The sequence below is a fragment of the Hemitrygon akajei genome, chromosome 4 (genome assembly GCF_048418815.1).
Source record: "Hemitrygon akajei chromosome 4, sHemAka1.3, whole genome shotgun sequence".
In the NCBI taxonomy this organism is placed as follows: Eukaryota; Metazoa; Chordata; class Chondrichthyes; order Myliobatiformes; family Dasyatidae; genus Hemitrygon; species Hemitrygon akajei.
In genome coordinates, this window is record NC_133127.1 from 76,899,600 (window position 1) to 76,918,149 (window position 18,550).

Here is an 18,550-nt window from a genome sequence, read left to right on the forward strand (position 1 = left end):
GGAAATGTTTTATCGTTATTTAGGTCTGTGCACGATTTTTGCCGATCACTCTTCAGCAGGTCACTGAAGCTCCTGTATATCCTGGATACTAACCAGGTTGTTCACTTCACCCCAATCAATGTGTGTACAGCAGAAAAATGTCAACACCATTAATTTTGCTCAATGGATGTATTATTTCCTTGCTTGTAGTCCTATCTAATCTCGTTTGTCCCAGTTGGTCATTCTAGCCAAACCACCTGTTGCTCCCCTCGCTGGAGGATCATTCTGAACTGTTCTCCTAACAGCACTGAATGCTTATTTCTGATTCAACAGGGTGGCAGCAAGAATAACAGTGACTGATTAATCCTCTCCGATTTCTTGTCTGACACACTAACTGCATTCAGGAGTACAATGGATGGAGAACACGAGTACTCAGTGACTCTACTTGTGGGCACAGGTTGGGCTTGTCATCTCTAACAGACAGAGGACTGAAATCTTATTTGAATTGTCAAACCAGCCACAGCCTCCCTCCTGGATTTTACTCATTAGGGACACACATGAAACCTAAAGTGTGGTAGTTGTTTTCAGTGATAGGAAGGAAATGTGTCTAGCTACAGCAAACATTTTCCACTCTACGAGGAAGGTGTGAACAAAAGCTTTCTCAAGTCTTACCATTTGTATTTTTCCAAATTTCTTGCATAAAATGAGTTTTTCATGAATGGTCTTTGGAAATAGTGTGGGTTCGAAATTGACCCTCATCACAAAGTTCTGTCCCGTCAGCTTTCTATCAGGAATCGGGAGCCAGACGACATGCTAACTCCTTCCCAGCTACAGCTTAATAGGGTTTCTGGCCTGTATGGTGGGGTTCTTGATGATGGAGACCGCTTTCCAGTGACAGTGTTCCTTGTCGCTGTGCTCGATGGTGGGGAGGGTTTTACCTTTGAAGGATTGAGCTATACCCACTACTTTTTGTAGGCTTCTTCATTCTTGGTTGTTACGTGTTTCCGCACTAAGACATGATGCAACCAGTCTCCACTGTGTATCGATGGAAGTTGGTCAATGTTTTAGATGACATGCCAGATCTGTGAGAACTTCAAAAGCAGAGATGTTGCCATGCCTTCTTCACGATGGCAGCCATGTGCTGGTCCCAGGACAAATCTTCTGGAATGATAGTGCCAAGGAAATTAAAGTTATTGATCCTCTCCACCTCCAATCCTCTAATGAGGACTGATTCATGGACCTCTGGTTTCTTCTTTCTGTAATCAATGAAAAGCTCTTCGGTTTTGCTAACATTGAGTTATGACACCATTTGACCAGATTTCTAATCTCCCTCCTGCATGCTGATTCATCACCACCTCTGAACTGCCCAACAACAGTGCTGTTGTCAGCAAACTTCAATATGGCACTGGCGCTGTACTTCGCCGCAATCATAAGTATGAAGTGAGTAGGGCAGGGGGCCAAGCACAGAGCCTCATCACATTTGCAGACCTTTCCTCTGTCACTCTCATCCTACTCACATGAAGAATGCTCGACAGGCAGAGGCTGTTCCTTTGAAGGATGTTAAGGGAATTAGGAGAGGAGGGCAAGCGAGAAAAATCTAAATGACTAAAAATCAAGAAACGTTGCAAAATCTAGAAATATGTGAAATTTTCATTCCTGTATTAGTGCTCATTGATTTGGTTAAAAAAAAAAACAGGTCCACCTTCATCTTCCAAGAAGAGCCAAAGTCACAGCACAGAAACAAGATATTTAGCCCAAGTAACCAGAGGCAATGTTTGTGCTCACCATCAGCCTCTACCTACCTCATCTACCTCCATCACTAGGTTCTCTCCCTTACCCACCCACTTAGCTTTCCCTTCAAGTTATTCTAGAAACCCTCAGCTTTAAAGACAAAGGTAGAACAGGTGCAGAGAGCTACAAGTTAGTTTGTCATTAGTAGGAAAGACAGCAGGGTGCAATAAGCTTTTATAACCATCATGACAAGTTTACACCACGGTCACAATGTGAATCTGAAGGTAGTCACTGGTGTCAATAATCATTTTACATATGGTAGCTTTCACTTAAGCAATCTGACTTGACAAGAACTGCAGGTTTTTAAACCTACCATTCTCACATTAAAAACAACACATTGTCGAATGAATATAGTTTAAACCTCACTGGGCTAATAATTAGTCCATAATTACTGAATAACCTGCCGAACAATGAAAGGGCAAACACGAGGAAATCTGCAGATGCTGGAAATTCAAACAACACACACAAAATGCTGGTGGAACGCAGCAGGCCAGGCAGCATCTATAGGGAGAAGCGCTGTCGACATTTCGGGCCGAGACCCTTCGTCAGGACTAACCGAAAGGAAAGATAGTAAGAGATTTGAAAGTAGTGGGGGGAGGGGGAAATGCAAAATGATAGGAGAAGACCGGAGGGGGTGGGATGAAGCTAAGAGCTGGAAAGGTGATTGGCGAAAGTGATACAGAGCTGGAGAAGGGAAAGAATCATGGGACGGTAGGCCTCAGGAGAAAGAAAGGTGGGGAGAAGCACCAGAGGGAGATGGAGAACAGGCAAACAACTAAATATGTCAGGGATGGGGTAAGAAGGGGAGGAGGGGCATTAACGGAAGTTAGAGAAGTCAATGTTCATACCATCAGGTTGGACGCTACCCAACCGGTATATAAGGTGTTGTTCCTCCAACCTGAGTTTGGATTCATTTTGACAATAGAGGAGGCCATGGATAGACATATCAGAATGGGACATGGAATTAAAATGTGTGGCCACTGGGAGATCCTGCTTTTTCTGGCGGACTGAGCGTAGGTGTTCCGCGAAACGGTCTCCCAGTCTGCGTCGAGTCTCACCAATATATAAAGGGCCACACCGGGAAATGAAACCGAACAATGAAAGGGATAGTTTTGCAGGAAGTCTAACCCATGTGACAAACATCACAGAGGAAATCTATCCATACTCTAATTCACTCCTTTGACTTGAACTTTAGTTTAGTTCTGACTTAGGTGGAGCCCAAAGTTAATCTGCCTGATTTCACTCTCATACCCACACAGAACGCCCGACATTCTCAGCACATTTAAAAGAACAATTGCTCTGTCACTACAATTTTTTTTAAATCGATAAAAGAAAGAAAGACAAAGAGGGCAAGGAGACATACAGCGCGAGCGGAGCGGAATCTCAACTGACTTGAGAGAAATCAGCTCTTCAAATTAAAAACTTCACTTTCCTCTGTGCCACAATAAACAAAAACCCCAGAAGATAACCCAACGATGGCAAAGTGACACAATGAAGCTAAAACATCTGGCTGATTAGAGCAGCAAAGTACTGTCATTGAAACAGTACATACGAGGGGTGATTGATAAGTTTGTGGCCTAGGTAGGAGGAGTCAATTTCAGAAAACCTAGCACATTTATTTTTCAACATAGTCCCCTCCTACATTTACACACTTGGTCCAGCGGTCGTGGAGCATACGGACCTTGGACCTCCAGGTGGTCCACAGCAGGGGTGATTGATAAGTTTGTGGCCTAAAGTAGAAGGAGACGAGTTATACAGCTCTCGTTACATGCACACGCAGTTCAACTCTTTTGAGTGATTATGCAGAAAGTCGGAAGTTAATAACTCATCCGTTAATAACGCATTGGGGTGATTGATAAGTTTGTGGCCTAAGGTAGAAGGAGATGAGTTATTAACTTCAAACTTCCTGCGTAATCACTCAAAGAGTTGAACTGTATGTGCATGTAACGAGAGCTGTATAACTCATCTCCTTCTACCTTAGGCCACAAACTTATCAATCACCCCTCGTACAACAAAGAGGAGTTCCAGTACAAAAGACCCTTCCTCACAAAGTTTTCTGATCATCCAGTTATCACAGGCAGTTTAGTAATGATTAAGATACGTGAAAAGATTCTGCCTTATATGTGGGGTTCTTGAGTAGCTTATCACATGAAGCAAGCCTTACATTTCAAAATGCCAAGACTGAAAATAAACTTTCAAATAAATTATAAAACATGCAAAATTCTGCAGGTGCTGGAAATCCAAAGCAACACACAAAGGGCTGGAGGATTTGCAGGTCAGGCAGTATCTATGGAAATACAAACGATTGTAAATAAACAGTTGTATCTTTGGTACAAGAATGATGGAAAAACGTTTTCTTTTAAAAAATGAGAGCTTTGAAATCATAAAGGATAGCCCTTAAATCAAAGTGTGGCTGAGCCCACTCTGGCGAGGCAATCTCCGAGCCGGTGACAGACACAAACCTTGAATTTACAATTGTCTGCCAGGTACACAGGAAACAACAGTGATCTCATCAGACTTGCATTCTTGGTTGCCTAGAAACCTTTGGAGACGATTATAAAGGTAAATGATGTCACTCTGATCTGGCACTTCAGCAGGAAAAACTGCAAAGCGCTGACAGAACCAATGGGAGCGAGGCTGGTATTGTTGGATCGCAGGTTAACAAGGTTCAAGTACAACCCAGTCTCTTCCTGCATTACAGGTGTACATTTCTCTAAAAGAAATAAAAGCAACGATGCTGAGAACCAGTTAGTGATTCAATAAAGTGCGAGGCAGTCCAGATGGAACAGTAACTCTTCTGGAGAACAGACAAAAATTAAAAGAAGTCTTGATAATGCTAATTGAAAAATCTGTTAATGCCCAGCTGTGTAAATAAATTTTTGAAAAATAAGATGGCTTTTCAAATTATTCCAATATTAAACAAAATGCATTCTTATAATAAAATGCACCTCCACGCAGAGCTGGTGACAGAAAGTTTGGATGTACAATTGTCCTGAATCTTGTTATTAATTTACAATTAAAACATAGACAATAAAGCTTGCTTAGAGCTAAATCACCAACTATAACTCAAATAATGAGGAAAAACAGCCTCCAGTCCTGACGTTAGTATTTTCCTTCCCCAAGCTAAACAGCTAATGCAGCCATGAGGTTGAAAGCAATCTGCTGTATAAACTCCAACATGATCTCTGCCTTCAGGTGAAAGGTGGGTTGTGGTAGTTTAACAGCAAATATTTGGAGAACCACAATCATCGTCAGGAATTCAACTCAATGAAAACAACCCAGTGGACCATCGACTATCACTGGAGCCTTCAGTGCAGTGCAAGAACAATGCCAGCCTTTGTTTAATCCTCACTGCATGGGCATCACTGGAAAGACCAGCATTTGTTACCCCTGCTTCTTCTGTGGATGGTTAGAGGGTGGAAAGAGCTGCCAGTAGAAGTGGTGGGCGCAGGTTCAATTTCAACACCTAATGCAAGCTTGGGTGAGGGGTATGGAGGACCATAGACCAGGTGTAGGCTGAACTATTATTCAGTAAGGACTAGATGGGCCAAAGGACCTGTTTCTGTGCTGTAGTGCTCTATGACTCTATAACACACTGACAGAGTCACTTCTAAACCAGTTTATTATGAATAGCAAACTTCTGTCCCCAAAGAGACGAATCCTCCTAGGCAGGTCAATAAAAATAAATACTTATTAATTCCAATCCAACACCTTCCCAGCATCATAGAAATGCTCATCATACCCATGCCAGCCTAAAAGCAACCATTTAGGTTAATTCCATTTCACAATTTTGGAAAATTGAATAACCCTTTGGAACTCCATTACACAGGAGGTTTCCAATCACTATCAATTTTCTGAACTTTTACCCTTTTATTTCTGTGTTTCAACCAAACGTCAGCATTCAGAAACATATTTCATTTTCATCAATAAAAGGAGTTTGTCACATTTTGTTTGGTAACTCTCTGTTAAGTGCTTTGGAATTCTTTACAATGCATGGCAAATTTCAGAAGGCTAAATAAAAAGTGCTTCCTGGTGCAAAGAATTTAATTTCATTCTTACATAATAAAACATTCACTATATTTATCAGAAATTTGTGAAGACCATGCTGAAAGGGGATTCTTTGCAAAATTGATGAACAAATCTATCAATGCTGAGCAAATTATTTAACATAAACAGATCATGTTTCTAGTGCTTGGGTCAATTAGCAACTGCAGAAGCTGGTTATTATTTCCACTGTCATCGAGCACAGGAATAGGTCCTTTGGTCAAGAGTTAACACCAACCATCAAGCACCCCACTTACAGTGATCTCATGTGAGATGTGGGTGGAAATCACAGCAGCCAGGGCAAATCCATGCGGAGGCAGGCAGGCTGTACGAACTCCACACAAACAGATCCCAAGGTCAGGACTGAACCTGAGTAACTGGGACTGTGAGGCAAAATCAGAACCAGGATCACGTTTAACGTCACTCTCATTTATGAAATTTTCTTTTTGCAGCAGCAGTACATTGCAATACATAATGATAAAAAATATAAATTACAATAAGTATATATTAAAAATTAAATAAGTAGCAGTGCAAAAAGAGAGGGAAAAATACTGAGGTCGTATTCATGGATTCATTATGCATTCAGAATGCTAAAGACGGAGGGAAGAAGCTGTTCCTGAAACGTTGAGTGTGTGTTTTCAAGCTCCTTTACCTCCTCCTTAATGGTCACAATGGGAAGAGGGCATGCCCTAAGTGATGGGGGTCCTTAATGATGGATGCTGCCTTTTTGAGGTATTGCCTTTTAAAGGTGTCCTCAATGCTGGGGAGGCTAGTGTCCATGATGGAGCTGGCAGAGTTTATAACTTCCTGCAGCTTCTTCTGATCCTGTACAGTATCACCAGATGGTGATGCTACCACTTCAAATGCTCTCCACAGCACATCTGCAGAAATTTGTAGCTTTTACTAGCGCTGCCACCAGAAAGAGAAACTGTTCCTGTTCCGGTACAAAGGGAGCGAGGGCAAAGAACAAAAGGGGGAAAGTCTCAAGTGTTAAGTGGCAAGATGGATAACAGTACAGTACACAACAAAATCATGGTAATGGGACAAGTGAAAAAATAATCAATGAGCTTGCGAATGAACAATAGAATTATTCAATTCAATTTGGTTAGCTGACCAAATGAAAGTGACAGATTACAATCAGAATATGGACAAATATTTGAAATAAAACAAAAATGAAGCTGAAACAAATGGGCGACTGGTTAGTTCTGAAAAGAGGCAGGAGAGATCTGATAGGCCCCTCCAGCCTCCTCAGGCATGGTACCAATGATCTGGACTTTCTGATGAGTCAGGAAGGGCAGTGAAGTACTTTATTAAACAATGAGACATTGTTCGTTGGGTTCCTGTTGAGCACTCATTGCAACAGTGTAGAAACCAGAGGCCGGAGTGGTCAGAGGAGAAATGGGTCAAAGCATTAAAACACCAAACAGCTACTAGGTCGCACAAGCCAACTGATTGGGATTGTTCAAAACCTGCAAGGGGGCTCCACACTGTTGAGATGTCGGCAGCAAATTCATCATATCAAAATAAAAAATAAACTGCTCTTCCGACTGGGAGGAGCTTGCAGCACGAACAGCAAGGTGGAAGGCTACCGCATCTTAGGCCGTCCCTCAACATCCAGGATGACTAACTTGTTTTTCCAGTTTTAATGGGTAATGAGGCCAGAGTGGGAAATGCAGACTCTTCAACAGATCGGATAGTGATGAACAGTGGAGTGGGGAGGGTGCAAAAATATCAAGATATGTGTTGCTCTAACACGCAAAATTGTTTGGGGGAAGAGGAGCCAGTTGATGGAAAATAGAACCCTGCACTGAAGAAATAAAGGCCCTTACAAATTACCGAAGTGCAAAGAGAAGGGAATGTGGGCTTGCCCAGAGGTGATACGAATGGCAGCAGGTGCCATTGCACAATTTGTATTTTTTGCACGTGGGGAGGGTTGAGGTTCTTGTTGTTTGCATGATTTGGGGTTTTTTTTTGCAAATGAGGAAGGGTTAATGTTTTTCTTTGAAAATGGTTCCATGGTTTTCTTTCTTTCGTGGCTGTCTGAGGAAAAGATGAATCCCACACACTCTGATAATATTTGAACTTTGATTTAATAAGGAGGATGTCAATATGGAAGGTAAAAGCAAACAGCACCCTACCATAAACTTTTCAAAGTGCAAGATCAGCATTACAGGAAACAGAATAGATATGGCCCAGAACTCTGCCAACCACAGTAGACAGTTAGTACTTGTTTGATGAAACAAAACACTATGTTATCAGAATCAGGTTTATTATCACCGGCATGTGACGTGAAATCTGTTAACTTAGCAGCAGCAGTTCAATGCAATACATAATCTAGCAGAGAAAAAAATAAAATAATTACTATATCAATTACAGTATATGCATTTTGAATAGATTAAAAATCATGCAAAAAACAAAAATACTGTATATTAATAAGGTGAAGTAGTGTTCAAGGGTTCAATGTCCATTTAGGAATTGGATGGCAGAGGGGAAGAAGCTGTTCCTGAATTGCTGAGTGTGTGCCTTCAGGCTTCTGTACCTCCTACCTGATAGTAACAGTGAGAAAAGGGCATGCCCTGGGTGCTGGGGGTCCTTAATAACGGATGCTGCCTTTCTGAGACACCACTCCCCGAAGATGTCCTGGGTACTTTGTAGTCTAGTGCCCAAGATGGAGCTGACCAAATTTACAACCTTCTTCAGCTTCTTTCTGTCCTGTGCAGTAGCCCCTCCATACCAGACAGTGATTCAGCCTGTCAGAATGATCTCCATGGTACATCTATGAAGTTTTTGAATGTATTTGTTGACATACCAAATCTCTTCAGACTCCTAATGAAGTATAGCCATTGTCTTACCTTTTTTAGTAGCTGCATTGATATATTAGAACCATTTTAAACAAAAGAGATGTAATTAATGTAACTCAAGGCAAAAGCAGGAAGTAGCATCTTTACACCCAAAGTACTAAAAAAAAGCTAAGGGGGAATCAGAGTATGACAAAGAAAGTTCCTCAAATTTTATAAAAATAAGCATAGTTATATATAAAAACAAAAGAATTATGAAATATTGAAACAGTGTGATCAGTGGAAGTTTAGACAGACATTGTTTATAAGAATGAAATCCCATGCTCAGAATAATACCCATGAAACATATCACGATGCTTCTGTGAGCTCACTTTCAAGCTATACAGATACCATCTGTATGACCCACATGCTTTGATTGCACAGAGGCAGAAGCAGCGGCAGATGCTGGAATCTGAAGCAACGCACAACACCATGAAGAAACCGCACGGGTCAGGCAGCATCTAATCAGTCCAGATCAGGGACCCCTGCCATTAATCGAGGGGTCCATGGAGCCCAGGTCTCAACCTGAAATGTTAACAGTACATTTACATCCACAGATATCGCCCGACCCGCAGAGTTTCTCCAGCATCATGTTGCTTTGATTTTGTGTTTCCTGACATTCCAGTTTTTTTCCATATAACAATTCCCTTTTTTTTCCAGGTGGAAAAATGTAATGATCCTTCTGCAGCCATTTCACCTCCTCCCAAACCATCTTTTGTTTCTTATTCCATTACATCCTCTCTGCTTTGCATGCCAATCTCTTTCATCATTCTTGCTTTCAACTTCCTTTTTGTTACATACAAATTAGGAGCAGAAGTGAGCCGCTTAGCCTTAGCCTCAAATTCATATTCCTGCTTCCCTTCGGTAACCTTTCACTCCTCTGCTACTCAAGAATCTCTCTACCTCTGCCAGAAAAAAATATATTCAAACATACTTGCAACACACACAAAATGCTGGAGGAACTCAGCAGGCCAGGCAGCATCTATGGGGAGAAAAGTAGAGTTGATGTTTTGGGCTGAGACCCTTCAGCAAGACTGGAAAAAAGATGAGGTGAAGCTCCAGTCCTGCAGGAGAGTTTCAGCCCGAAATGTCGACTGCTTTTTTCCCCCCCATAGATACTGCCCGGCCTGCTGAGTTCCTCCAGCATTTTGTCTGTGTTGCTTGGATTACCAGCACCTGCAGGTTTGTGTTTCGAAGAAACAGCCTCATAGGGTGGCAACAGCAGAGTTCCTCGGGCTCAGGGATTTCAGAACAAAAAATTCTCATTTCTGTTTTACAGGGGTCAGCCATATACGTATCTAAATTCTTCCACAAGAGGACACGTGCTTTCAAAATTCGAATTACTTTTATTATGCATACATTATACAACCTTGAGATTGGTCTCCTTACAGGCAGCCACCAAAGGAATAAACCCAAAAGACACCATTGTAAGAAGACTGACAAACACCCAATGTGCAAAGCAAAGAAAAACGAAACATGCAAAACAATAAAAGCAAGCAGATAGCATACAGCACTGAGCTCCACACAAGAAGGTCTGTCTACAGACACAGTCATCATCTCAGTTCAGCACAGAGTTGAACAAACGTCGCGGAGAAGTGAGCTGAACCAGCCTATCTCTGGCCCGGCCACCCCGACCTTTTTAATCATCCAAGCATCGGGTTCGGTTGCTTCGATACGCTCCGAGGCCTGGGCCCCGCCACCATGATTCGGCCTGGCGCACCATCAGGATCCAATACTTTAATCATCCCCTCGACCCTCACACCCACTACCATCTGTGACACTGGCCGATCAAGCTAGTTCTCAAAACATAACCCAACCATTCCACTAACCCTAACCCTTCAGTGATTGTTTCCAATACATTTTCATCTTTACTGAAATAAGGAGACCAATACGATGTACCGTACTCCAGAAATGTCCAATACCCCTTTAGCTGAAATACATCCTCCCTACTTTCTCGGTTCAATCCCTGAAGCAACAAAGACATTCTGTTTGCTTTCTTCATTACCTGCTGTGCACACACCAAAACGCTGGAGGAGCTCAGCTACATCTATGGAGGGGAATAAACAGCTGACGTTTCGTCTCGAGACCTTTATTAGGCTCAGAAAGGGGCAGAAGCCAGAATAATATGACAAATCAAGCCACTAATTTGGCACTCCACCCACTCTGCAAAACACTTTCTTCCACTATGGCACACAGTTGAGAACAACGACTACACCACAAAATGCAATGTAGCTACTCGCCTGAACTTCTCCAAATTCGTCTGCCATCAAGGAGGTCAGAGGCAGTTTCAGCACCTCCATCTTGCAGGTGTCTCATAGTCTCCAGGTTGAAACCCATATCCAACAGCACTAAGCAAAGACATTCACCATTAAAACTCAAATGGCTCACTGGCACTTTAGAATGATTAATAGATGTGGTCTTTGGAGGTGATTCCTCATCCCAAAATATAAATAAATAAATCTGTTTATATTTCAGTTTTGCAGCACCGACAATATTTTGCTTTTTAAGAGGACAATAATGTTTAAACAGGAGTACACAAGTAACTCACAGGCCAGGGGGAGTGGGGAGCAGGGAGGGGGATATCTTCCCTCTACCCTCATGCAGTGCCTCAAATTGTCAACTGGGAGACAGAGTGTGTCAATCATTCATGTTTGACGAGAATGTCAGCCATCCCTTGGTCTCCACAGATGCTGCACATTCCTCTAGAAATTTGTTTTCTCATTAAAACTGCAAGGATGAAGAGTCAAACTGTCAGCTTTCCAGCCATTAACCCTGGCAGACAGACCATGCTCCTCTGACAAATCCATCAATTCCCCAAACAATCACTCTGCAAAAGTGCTCAGGAGTGTGAGTCACCATTCTACCCATTTGCAAATAAAGTTCAGAAAATAAGAAAGTACGGAGATGGTCTGGATGTTTCATTTATGAAGCAGAAGGCTGTTGTACTTCATGTAAAAGTCTGCTTTTATCAATTACATGGACTGCTTTCCCTGTGAAAATTCTTTTAAATATGTGTAATGCTGACTCATTTATGTGGAAGGTGGCTGGGGAAATATTCAAAAACATCTTGCAAGTGTCCTCGTTAGAAACAGAAAAAAATTGTACTATTTAACAAACTACCCAACTGGCTATTTAAAAACTGAAACTAACTTATTAAGACTATATAGAAATCATTTCATGATTATATAATGATTTCTAAATGACTCTGCTTCCATGAAAATGGAATAATGTTGGATAATTTGGCATGAAGAATCATATTCTTTAAAAGTTACTATACTTCAGTTTATGTTTTGATGTTCCTTTGCCAACAGGAACATACAATGAACAAATTCATGAGAAAATGCCAACTTGCCCAAAAAGTTTATTACAGTGCAACACATGCCACTCAGTACTTTTCAGTTTACAAGAACAAGCCTGACAATTCTTCAAAATGAAGCTTCCAATTCATTCACAAATATTCATTTGAGGCTGACACGTTACCAAAACTACTGGCCTACAATGACAGAATAAATGCAAATGTTCTTGATTATTTGAAATCCCATATTTTAAAATGATTAAATTAGGGATCTGCATCAGCGACTCTGCTAATTTCCCCAGATTTGCTCATCATCATTTTTATACCAGATGCACAAGCGCATTTAATGGATGATGCGATAACCGCGTCTATCGCAGTCAAACAGTTCAAGCACAAAAAGCTGCAACTCTTTTACCCCCTAAAAGGTTGCAAAAAAAAAATACACGGTTACTCACGTCTCCCGTATAACTGATCTTCCACTACTTTAGACAAATGTTAAAAATCAGGAAAGTAAAATCATCCTAACGTTGCAAGTTAAGTGCAGGCCAGCGAGCGCCGGTGGGTCCCTCAAAGAGTTAACAATAGTGATGTAACGTTCCAAGACCCATCTCCTTAACAACCGTTCCAGTTCGGTTCCAAGGGACGTGTCACATGTGCCCGCCTCCCAGTCCTTCCTCCCTGTTGTTTGACGGAGAGGGAACACGCCGGCAGCGTCGAACTAAGTTTGTTCCGAATTAACCAAACTCTTGCGCTACTGCAGCCAAAGTTTCTTGTTAACGCGTTTCGGGCCGCCGGACACACCGGCGAGTTTCAATTCCACCGACACCCTTGGGATCCCTCGCCTGTCCCAAAGTGCCCGGGTTGACTGGAAGACCCCGTAATGAATAACCGGCTCGAGTATGGTCCAATTGCCCCATTCTAACAAATGCTCTCTTTTCCCATTCCCATAGATATTGAACCATGACTAATCTCTCGCTTTCATCAAGACTCTGCCCAGCCAATAACATGCACCACACACATCGTGTACTGAGTAGGCTGCGGTGCCCGATTGAGAGGGAAATAAAGCCAATACTGGCCCTGAAGTGGAATATCCACGCGGGGCGGGGCAATAAACCATGTCCCTACTTCCAGCCGTCGTCGGTGCAGGAACTGTGCTCTGCTTTACATCGCGAAACCAAGTGCGGAGAAAGCGTTACCTCCCGATACAAAAAAGTTAAATCGCCACAATCGTGCATTGCTGGGTTAGCGAAATAGAAAGAGAGACCGGACTCAAGCGAGGGGTGCAAAAAAGAGGCGTGTAAACTTACTCGTCACAGGAGCCACGGCTCGGCAAGGATCACTGGGTCGCCGACTCCTGTTTGTTACACGATCCCTTGTTTTGGATCAGAAATCCGCTGGGAGGCAGAAAGAGAGACGGCACTGGCCTCTAATCCCCAGGATTAAGACAGTCACTTCCTCCCCGCCTGCATCGCAGATTCCTCCAGCATCTGCTCTCCGTGATACCGAGAAGATTGCAAAGTAACCGGAGATCCAGCCAGAGCTGTGCCCCACCGGGGAGGAGCTGTCACATGATCCCGAGCTCGCACAGGTGCCGAGGTAAAACCTCCCCGGCCGGCCGGGCAGGAGGGCGGGACCGCCAGAGGGAGTCGCTCCTCCAAACTTCCCAGGAGCTGAATGCCGCCGGAGTCCCGCAGGAGAGCGGACTGCTCTGACGCCCAGTCCACTGTGAGTCAAAAGCACTCTTCGTGCCCAGCGCGGGTACCCAATATGAAGAAGGACCAAGGATCCGACAACCAAACCTCACTGAGTTCTATCTCTGAGCCTCGGTGCAAATCTTTGGGTTTGGGCCATGTTGGTGAATGTAATAACAGCCGCCATTTACCCTTTGGTGCTTGTGTTAGCGCTTCCAAAAGGAACTCTCCCCAGTTCATTCCCGTAGCCAGGGAAATTTACCGTTTCAATTGCATATTCAATTCATGTTTTGAAGATAAAAACAAAACAAAAGAAACTGGAAGTACTCTTGACAAGACACAACAAATTCTCAGGTCACTTACTCAATGACCAGAACATGTATACTCCTTTCTTGGATCACTTTCTGAAATTCCATTGGATCTGGTTCCACATCCATTCCACTTCATGTAATATATTCAAGATCATGACAACTGATTAAAATAAATTATGAATTATCCACTCAGCAGCCAATTAATTTTACAACTTAACAGAATTGTGTCATCCTATTGTCAATTTCTTCTCCTACCTCACACCTTGCTTCTCCATATCAAATCTATTAAAATCCTTCATTGTCACAGAGCCGTGCGCCAAAGAAACAGCGACAGCTGTGTTGACCACATGTCTGGCTGTATCACCACCTGATAGGGAGGTTCCAAGATGCAGGATGGAGAGAGGTTGCAGATGGTTGTTGGCTCAGCCAGCTCCATCGGGGACACAACTCCCACCATTGAAGATATCTTCAAGAAGCGGTGCCTCTAGAAAGCTGCATCCATCACCTCACCATCCATGACGTGCCTCCTCATTGCTACCTCCATGGAGAAGGCTCAGGAGCCTGAAGACCCACTCAGTGTTTCTTCCCCTGAGCCGTCCATGATCACTGTCTTCCTGTTCTTCCTCTGCATCACTTTTTTTTGTAACAAGTAATTTTTAAGCTCTGCACTGTATTGTTGCCACAAAACAAGAAGATTTCATGGCCCACTGTATGTCAGAGGTAATAAAGCTGATTCAGATTCCAATCCATCTGCCAAAAGAGGAACTGCCTGGTGGCCAAACATTTTAACACCAATCCTCTCTCCCGTTCCGACGTGGCCTCCTCTTGTGTTGCGATGAGGCCACCCGTACGCTGGGTGGGCAACACCTTATATTTCTTCTGAGTAGCTTCCAACCCGGTGGGATGAATATCGGTCTCTCCTCCAATAACTTCTCCCTCCTCCTCCTCATTTTTTCTATTCCCCACTCTGGCATTTTATCTCTTCTCACTTGCCTATCACTTCCCCCTGGGTCCCTCTCCTCCTATGGCCCACTCTCCCCTCCTATCAGATTCTCCCTTCTCCAGCTCGTGACCTTCCCACCCACTTGGCTTCACCGATCACCTTCTAGCTATCTTTCTTAGATTTACAAGGATGTTGCCTGGATTGGAGGCCATGCCTTATGACATATATGTCAAACTCAAGGCCCGCGGGCCAAATCCGGCCCGCGGTGGAATTATCTTTGGCCCGCGAGATAATATCTAATTACTATTAAAGCTGGCCCCAGTAATCAAAGCGCCTATGGCGTATGATATGGCTAATGCTGAGTTTATTCAGGTACCAGGTTTTCAGGGTTTTTAGTGTTTATTCGGCAGTCTTCTTCATAAGAAACGGAATTTGTAAAGTGAAACACTTTGTAGTTATAGCAGAGACTGAGACACATGAGAGCAGGCTGAAAAAACGGAGGCAACGAAAGCTGCGTTCGCATGCGTCCGACTGATCCGGCCCGCATGAAGCTGCATTTTGCTCAATCCGGCCCGTGACCTAAAATGAGTTTGACACCCCTGCCTTATGAGAACAGGTTGAGTGAGCTTGGCCTTTTCTCCTTGGAGTGACGGAGGATGAGAGGTGACCTGATAGAGGTGCCTAAGATGATGAGAGGCATTGATCGTGTGGATAGCCAGAGGTTTTTTCCCAGGGCTGAAATGGCTAACACGAGGGAGCAGAGTTTTAAGGTGCTTGGGAATAGGTACAAGGGGGATGTCAGAGGTAAGTTTTCCACAGAGACTGGTGGGTGTGTGGAATGCACTGCCGGCAAAGGTGTAGTGGCAGATACAATAGGGTCTTTTAAGAGACTCTTAGATAGGTACATGGAGGTTAGAGGGCTATGTGGTAGAGAAATTCTAGGCAGTTTCTAGAGTAGGTGATATGGTTTGCACAACATTATGGGCCGAAGGGTCTGTAATGTGCTGTAGATTTTCTATGTTCCTGTTTTATCTTCCCTTCTTCCCCATCTTTCTATTCTTCCCCCTTCCTCTTCAGTCCTGAAGAAGAGTCTTCACCTGAAATGTTAACTGTTTATTCATTTCCATAGATGCTGCCTGACCTGCTGAGTTCCTCCAGCATTTTGTGTGTGCTGCTTTGGATTTCCAGCATCTTTGGACTTTCTTGTGTTTCTGATTCTGATGCTTATCTAAACTAACTCCACTTGCCTTCATTAATTTCATATCCCTCTTTCCCCTGCTAGTACAAGTACCAGTCAAAAATGTCTGTTAAATGCAGTTACTGCTCCCATCTCCTACACATTCTCTGACAGCTCATTCTAGAATCCAATGACTTTTTTGTGAAAGATATAGTTGGAACACCTCTGCTGAACCTTCCCTGTGGAACAGGGAATAATCCCAGGTTTTCCAGTTTCTCCATTTACACTCCTGATATCGTTCCTGCAAGCCTCCCCTTCACCATCTAGCAACATGAAAAGTTGTGCAGAGAATAAATCCAATCTGGTTAATCATCTTCCAAACAGCAAAATGATGGAAGTGGCTATCAGTATTATTTGATCACCAATACTCTGCTCAAGGGTGTGTTCCCACTGTTTGGGTTTCACTAGGTTCAAGAGGCTTCAGGCCTCTTCACAGTCGTAGTCTAAATTTAGACCAAAGAGTCGAATTCCAGTGGTGAGGTTAGAGTGACAGCCTTTCACATCAAAACAGTGCTTGGCTGATAGTGATATCAAGGAGCCTTGGCTAATGGTCATCGAAAAGAAATCACTTCAGTGGTCAAAGTCATACCTTGCAAAGGGAAAATAGGGTGACAAGAGGTTAATCATCTCATCCCCAGGATATCGCAATGGGACTTCTTTAGAGCCTGGACATTTTCAGCTGCTTGATCAATGACCAATCATAAACTCAGAGCTGGTATGATCATTAATCATCACAGAATGCTCAATTCTATTTGCAAGTCAGAGTATTCTATTCAGAGTAAAGATGGCGGCGTGACACAGTGCGCAGCGGCCACTCCAAGAATGAATATCTGTAATTTGTCAAGTAGGATGCCATATACAATCCTGATTTGATGGAGACGGACGTGTGAAGCACAGAGGAACATCTGGTGAAACTTTTGAAATGCCTGTTTCACTGCCGCTGCTACTGTGCGATCAGAAAAATCTCCGGGAGGAAGGCCCCAAATCCTCGGCTTTGCCTGTTGCTTGGCGGCCGGTGCCAGGGTCGAAACGCTCGGCAGAGATGGTACTCGGTGTCGGGGGGCTGGTTGGAGGCTCGAAGTTTTCGGACAGACTCAGAGTTGGCTGTGGTCGGGGCTCCCAGAATGCTGTATCGGCAAGCTGCGGCACTGGAGGTTCATGGCGGGATGAGTTTTTCTTCCTTCTACCGTCTGCGTGAGATGATGGGCTGTCGGGACTTTGAGACTCTTTTAAACCGTGCCATGGACTGCTCTTTATCAGGTTACGGTATTGATTTGCACTGTTGAAACTATGTGTTATAATTATGTGGTCTTTGTCAGTTAGTCTTTTATCAATTATGGTATTGTCTGCACTGTTGAAACTATATGGTAACTATAACTATATGTAACTGTGTGGTTTTGTGTAGGTCTTGTAGCTTTAGTTCTGTCTGATGGGTTTGTAGTTCCTTTCCGGGGAACGTGCTAAGACGGTAGTGTGATATCGATACGCAGCAGCCTCTCCGGACTCTGGATTGGGGATTACCAAACGTTATGTGGTTTTTCTTGTGTGGTCTGTTTTGTGCTTTTTCGTGATATCATTCCGGAGAACGTTGTCTCATTTTTTAACTGCATTGTATTTGTGGTTTATAAATGACAATAAACTGAATCTGAATCTGAATCTGAAGTCCTCAGCAAATGGAACACACCATGCCCATATGCAACAAAACCTAGGTTTCATTCAGACATGGGCTGATAAGTGGCAGGGAACATTCACTCCACAAAGTTACACCATCTATTATATCCCAGAGACTCTGCCTGAAAGGATTGTGGAAGCAACTTTACCAGAAGGAGAATGCAAAAAGGCTCATCACTGCCTTCTCAAGCTCAAATTCGGATGGATAATTAATTGCGGGATTTACTATTGACATCTTTATCTCAGCAAAATTAAACTCTCTCTGCTCTTTGCCATTCTTCCTGAATTGTAGGATCCAGACTCTAAATAATGGTTTATAAAATTTGAGCACAACTTTTTTTTTGCATTCTATGCCTCTGATTAGAATTCCTGTGTCACCTTATCATCATGAACAGGACCCCTCTTGTAACAAGATGCAAATATTGATCACGAGCATCAAGACTGCTATTTTTTTCCGAATGCAGCAATCATTGTTTCTTGATTTTTGCTTTATATTGTTTGGGTGATTTGTTCTTCACCAGGATGTACTTCTTTCATTTCAGCTCCAAACAACCACCTTAATTTTTGCTCAAACTTTGCTGAAAGTGCTCTGTGGGCCAATCACCCCTGACTTATTCTCAAGAATTCTTTTACATTTGTGCTAACGTGGAGAATTAAAGAGAGGGGGCAAGGATGACAAAGTGGTGTTTATAAAATCTGGACCTCATCCACTCTGTGGATGCCTAGCTGTTCACACTTTGGGATCAAAATA

At 43.1% G+C, this 18,550-nt stretch overlaps 1 protein-coding gene across 1 annotated transcript in view; it reads right to left on the minus strand.

The window, feature by feature from the left end:
* The window catches only part of fhip1aa (FHF complex subunit HOOK interacting protein 1Aa), a 141,532-nt gene extending 127,876 nt beyond the window's left edge, over nucleotides 1-13,656 (minus strand). Inside the window, exon 1 of the mRNA XM_073042908.1 lies at nucleotides 13,254-13,656. The gene's annotated coding sequence lies outside the window, so the exon portion shown is untranslated. The remainder of the gene's footprint in view (nucleotides 1-13,253) is intronic.
* Nucleotides 13,657-18,550: the final 4,894 nt, after the last annotated feature.